This window comes from Puma concolor, chromosome E1 (genome assembly GCF_028749965.1).
Source record: "Puma concolor isolate L17-30 chromosome E1, mPumCon1.1.hap2, whole genome shotgun sequence".
NCBI classification, from domain to species: domain Eukaryota; kingdom Metazoa; phylum Chordata; class Mammalia; order Carnivora; family Felidae; genus Puma; species Puma concolor.
Genome location: NC_141680.1, coordinates 9115603 through 9121602, shown reverse-complemented (window position 1 = coordinate 9121602; position 6000 = coordinate 9115603). Strand labels below are relative to the sequence as shown.

General features: G+C 59.2%; 1 protein-coding gene across 2 annotated transcripts in view; it reads left to right on the top strand.

Moving 5' to 3' along the window:
- Nucleotides 1-1289: 1289 nt before the first annotated feature.
- Nucleotides 1290-6000, top strand: part of PMP22 (peripheral myelin protein 22) — a 32994-nt gene continuing 28283 nt past the window's right edge. Inside the window, exon 1 of one of the 2 annotated variants that reach the window (XM_086686074.1) lies at nucleotides 1290-1464. The gene's annotated coding sequence lies outside the window, so the exon portion shown is untranslated. Of the gene's footprint in view, nucleotides 1465-4352; nucleotides 4503-6000 lie in introns of those variants that run through there. The other variant, XM_086686073.1, reaches the window with a different exon arrangement.

Genomic DNA, 6000 nt, shown 5'->3' with positions numbered 1-6000 from the left:
TCAGATTGGCACTATCCAGCCAGAAGCAAACTCCCTGCTTCCCACCTGCACCCTGCCCCACCCCACCCTTTCTTCCTCTGAATTCGTAGCCCTTGGGCACAAAGGCTCTCAGACGTCTTCAGGCTTAGTGCGCGGCCTGAGGGCCAGCCGCAGCCTTCAAGCAGGATCTTGGGGACATCAAGGCAGGGGGTTGTCTGGGGAAGCTGAAAACCTTGCTCGCTGGGCCCTCCCTCACCCCCTACGTCAGGGAAGAATTGAGGGAGCTCCTCTCTCTTTCTCTTCTCTCTGTCTCTCTCTCTCACGCACACCAAATATACACCCACGCCCCTCTTGTACCTGGCAAGGCTCTGGAGCATAACCTGTCTGACGCTACAGCCCTCACTGGGCATAACTTCCATTTTGGGCACCATGACCGAAGGCAGCGAGGCAGAAACAAGTGACCGTCCGATGCCTTCTGACCGTCTGTCACCCACACCCGAGCCCCAGCCCGGACCACTGAGTCTGCTACTCTCGCACACGGGCCCAGGCCAGGCTGCGTGCAAAGCTGTCCGTAATTTTAATGAGCAGTCGGAGCTAAGGAGACCCGAGGCCAGGCCGGGTTACACTGTTTCACTGCGCCTGGAAACATCCTGGCTGATAGCAGAACGGGCAGTGGGCCTCTGGGACCCCCCTCTGGACTGTGGAGCCCGACAAAACGTAAGGTGTTTGCGGCCAAGAGAGACTTCCCCAGACTCTACAGGGCACTACGGATTGGCATCCCTGTCCTAAGAGGTGGGGAAACCGCCAGAATTCCAGGAGACTCCTTCAATAAAACTAAGTGCCCTTGTCTTGGGACTTCCACCCAGGAGACTGGAGGACACATATAGTGCAAAGAGCCTGAAGAAACTGGTGGCCTCCTTGGTCCAACGCTCCGTAACTTTGCAACTGTCCTCCCAGCCTATCGTTCCTATCTATTGACGGTTCGAATGCCTTCAATCGAGTCTTGTTGACTTGGACCGAATGATCTCACGGAGGTCAACGTCATCCGCGCCATGCCTGCGCTCTTTCAAATGATGATACTGATTTAAAAAAGAAAAAAAGAAACTTATCTGCAATTAACACCTAGGACACCCCACACGGCACGTTTCCTCCTCGGAGGAAAAGAGCAGGGCCTCTGGGGATCACTGTAGACCAAGCTGGGCGCTGTCTCTTTAAGCAGAAGAGGCTGAGAAGCTCTCAGGCCACCATGACATATCCCAGCATTGGACCAGCCCCTGAATAAACTGGAAAGACGCCTGGCCTGGCTTCAGTTACACGGAGCACCCCCGGGGAAACATCTCGGGGAGCCTGGTTGGAAGCAGTGGGGCTTACAACCTGCCAGCTGCTGGTCTCTCGGCTGCCCTGTGGGGAGGGCCCCGCCTTGGCATCCCTCGTGTTTGGAGCAGAGAAATCCGCGTGGAGGAAGGGGTTACACCATTCGGCCCGGTGAGTTTTCTTGGCACACTGTCCCTCTGCAGAGTGGAAGCTTATGCTTCTCCGAGAACTGCCCAGTCCCCCACCCCCTGCAAATCACAAATGGGAAGGGCTGCAGGGAGACAGGGCTTTTGTGTTGCAGATGACCGACAGTCAGAGGGTTTTCAACTCCTCCTTTGGAAGCTGGGTATATACTCTGGCTGGGGAGGGGAGAGGCTCTATCTGAGAGCCTCTGGAAACCCCAGCACGTCCAGATTTGAAGGGAGAAAGGGGACCCGATGCTTTTTTTTCCTGATGGGACGGAGTTCTGCACACACAGCTGGCTGGCAGGGGACCTTGGGTTGGGAAGCAGGTTAGGGAGAAGCTTCCGCCGGTAGTCAAGCCCTGGCCTGGCCCTGGGTGTGGCCAAGCCTGGTGGACACTGCCCGGGGCGGTGTTTCGTCTTCCACCCTGGGAGCCGAGCGGGCAGGAGACAGGCGAGAGGCAGTAAGGGAGGAGCAAAAAAGGGTTCAAGCTCATGGGTTCCAAAGCTCACAGCGTGGTGTCACCTGCTTAGGGACTAAAATCTTGGGAAGAGGAAGAGGCAGGCTGTCCCTTACGACGTGTGTTCTTTCCTAGATGCATACGCTTCGGTAAAAAGGTTACTTGGGAAAAGAAAAAAAGAAAAGGAAGAGAAAGGAAATCCTGAGTTAAATATGCTAATTATCTGGAAAGTGCTTAGAACAGTACTGGGTACATAGTGTCCACATCAGTGTTGGTGGAATAAATAAAATAAAAGTCTGAATGGCATAAAGAGAGGCCATAGTTGCTGGGGCATACCTGACCTATAAAATGACCCAGGAGGAGAGAGCACACTGTCATTCCTGTGGTTGGTTATGCTATTGGCATAAGCTATTTTAGCTCACGGGGTGGGCTGGCGGGGGTGGGGGGGTGGGGGCTCAGCCTTGCTTGATGTGAGGGCAAAATGTGATATAACGGTAACCATGGTGACAGTTTACTGGGTCCTGGTCCCTATTACGTTCCGGACACTATGCAAACTGCCTCACACACCTTGTTCCCCCCCTACTCGCCACCTCTAAAGTAGGCATTGTCAGTCCTGCTTGTAGATGGAAAAATGGAAGCTCGTGGAACTTCAGGTACTTGCCCCAATTCAGGACTCTGAGTAGTCAGCTTTGTCTGAGCCCAGAGCCAGCGTGCCTAAGCGTTGCCCCACACCACCTCTCCCAGACCATGTGTGCACCCGTCATATAATGTGCATTGAGCCAAACTTTCATATGTCGTCTTTTTAATTGGCTAATATAAGGGTTTTTAAAAGACCGTGGTTTGAAGAGTATTTCAGATAATGTATTTTTTTTTTAATTTTTTAACGTTTATTTATTTTTGGGACAGAGAGAGACAGAGCATGAACTGGGGAGGGGCAGAGAGAGAGGGAGACACAGAATCGGAAGCAGGCTCCAGGCTCTGAGCCATCAGCCCAGAGCCTGATGCGGGGCTCGAACTCACGGACCGTGAGATCGTGACCTGAGCTGAAGTCCGACGCTCAACCAACTGAGCCACCCAGGCGCCCCCAGATAATGTATTTTGACTTAAAGACAAGAATATGCAATCAGCTACCATAAGCAGGTGCTTTTTAAAAATTTATTTTTGTTTATTTTTTGAGAGAGAGAAGCAGAGAGAGACAGAGAGCATGAGCCGGGGAGGCGCAGACAGAGGGAGAGAGAGAATCCCACCGAGGCTCTGCGCTGTCAGCCCCAGGAGAGGCAAACTCGGAACCGAGAGATCATGACCTCAACCCAAGTCAAGAGTCGGATGCTTAACCCTTCTGAGTCACCCAGGCGCCCCTAAACAGCTGGTTTTAAATAGTAAAATAGTATGGAGTTGTCTGAATCAGTTGGAATGATGAGGTTTTATGACAGGACACTAGCAGTCGGGGTGTGTGTGAATTGCTGCATTAGTAAGTAAAGACATTTAAAATCCACATTAAGGCTCTGGGCTTGGGCGCCCACTCTCCCATCGAGAGTCGTATTTGGGCCCACCTGCGCCACGCCCAGAAGGGCTAGCCCCTCCGTCCCTGTGACGCTGGGCGAACCACTTTCAGGCGACTATGAATCAGCGGATTTCCCTGGCTGATCTTCCCCCACCTCGATGGCCAACTCCCCACCCAATGGCCTGGGGACGCCAGCGGAGGCTGGGAGCCGGGCCAGGCGAACTTCGCCTGGAGCATACCCGGCTGTGGTCCGGGCTAGCAGGAGCCAGACCCCCTTCCCCCGGGCGCGCTGTGCTGTAGTCGGCGGAACTCTCCCTCCTCCTGCTAATTGTCACCCAAGCGGGGCCCGCAAAGTGGGTCCTTTGAGTCCTAGGGAGCCGGCACGCGGCCTGGGCGCAGACACGGACAGCGCGGGAGGGCGCGGTGCAGGTGTGGCCAGCACAAATGCCAGGGCAGGCCAGGCGCGCCAGGACCCGAGAGGTGAGGGCCGTCTTCCTGCGCTTAAGTGCCGGCTCCCCCCTCCCCGGAGGAGAGGAATCCGGCCTCGGTCCCCGCGTGGGCGCAGTGCACGTGCGTGCGCCCCGGCGGGGGCGACCTCGGGAGGGCTTTTCCCACGTGGCCGAGGGGGCGGAAGGGCCAGTTTATTGGCCGACACTTGGTCTCCAGAAGCTCGGGGAGCCAGAGGAAGCGGAGGTGAGAAAGCTCAGCCGCCGGCTAGTAGCGAGTAAAAGTCCCAGCGGTTTTGCAGTGATCGACTTTCTCCCGAGGCGGATTGAAGGCCGAGTAACTGTCTCCCGCCCGCCCTCCCTCCCTCCTGCCCTCTCTCCTCCCCCGAGTCCCGCCCCCCTGCACACGCTGACCCAGGGACACACCCTACTGCAGCGACGCAGACAGGGCGTTGTTCCCGTTAAAGGGGAACGCCGGGAGCCTCCCTCTGGCCCCTCGCTTCGCGCGCGCAGCCCCGCAGCGCAGCTGTCTTCGGGGACGCCAGCCGCCGAGCCAGCCGCGCCGAGTTTGTGCCGGAGGCCACTTGGAGGAACGGGGACAACTATCCCTTTGGGCCGTAAGTGCTTTGGTAGGGACAAGTGGAGGAGATGCAGGAGAAACGTGGGCATCTTCCGTCGATGGTGCCAGAAAGCGCGGAGCAGGCGCGGGCACTGGGCTGGCCAGGCCCGCGAGCTGTCTTTCCGAGCTCGGACAGGCGGACCACGGTCTGGCTCGTCTGGTTCTTGCGGGGCTTGTAGGGACACCGTGTGGCCTTGCCTTACGGTCCCTAAGTCGTAAGGGGCGCGGGTGGCGGTGTGGGGATATGCGGCAAGGGCTGAGCACTTTGGGTCTCGCTGGAGACGCGCCTACTTGGGGACTCATTGGCAAAGCAGTCCCTGCGGTGGACCCCGGCGATGGGGCTGCTGGCCCGCCGTGGTCCCCCCGTTTCTAGCCATATACCCGATTATCCTTCTCTTGTCCCTCCCGGCTCTAGGAGCCGTTGGATTTAATTTAAACCGTCTGGGAGACAATCCGAAAGCCCGTACATTCTTCCCGTACATTCCAGGGGTTCCTTGGACTGTGTTGCTTAGGGAGAGCAGCGGAGGGGCCTGGTATTGGGGACTTTTAAAACGGAGCTATTGAAACGTGGTCTCCCCTGGCCCTGTGCTGAGACGGTGCCCCCAAATGCAGCTGGGTTTCCACAGCCATAGTACCCTCTAACGGGTCACCCCAGTCTCCGTTTGCCCCCAAGAGCTGTAAAACGAGGGGCTAGGACCACATAGCTGCGTGGGGGAAGCTGTCCCGCCGGCTCTGGCGGGTTGCGGTTCTCCTGGGACTCAGCCCTCCACCCTCCGCCTCTCCTCCCCCCCCCCCCCCCGCCACCCCCCTTCCGTGCAGGCTCCTGGGCGCGCGTCCCGGCGCGCCGAGGCCGAACCGGGTCGTGTCTCGGCTCCGCGTGCCGGGGGCGCAGCCGGGACCGGGGAGAACCGGCGAGAGGCCAGCCCGGGAGCGCAGGGCCCGGCCCGCAGGGGCTGCGGCGGGAGGGGCTTGGGGGGGGGTGTGGGTGAAGCGCGCGGTGGGCGGGAAGCGCAGGGGTCCGGCCACTCTCTGGGCCTTTCTTTCCTGCCCACACTCCCCCGGCTCTGCGCCTCCTCTCCGGAGCCGCCGGTGTGGACGCCAGGCTGAGCCGGGGCCAGGACGGCTCCCCGGCGCTGGCAGAACCCGGTGGAAACTTGGGAGACTAACGGAACGCGGAGCGCACCGGGCCTGGGAAACCAGCTCCCCGCCGCGCGCTCTCCCTCGCAGCGTGCCGCTGGCGTCCCCGGGCCTCCGGCAGAAATCGGGGCGCCCACGCGCGGACCCCCAGCCGCCACCCCGTAGGGCAAGGGGGCTCTCTCCTCCTCCTGCCTCCTTCCCCACGTGGGGCTGTGCTCCGGAGGCAACCCCGGGTGGGTGGAGGTGTGCCGTGGCCTCCGCTGGTCATTCTGGGAAGAGCTCTCCTCCCGGGGTGACTTAGACGTGCGTACCCCCTCGTCTCGTCCCCGAAGCAAGAGGTGTCGTGTGGCCGGCGGGCC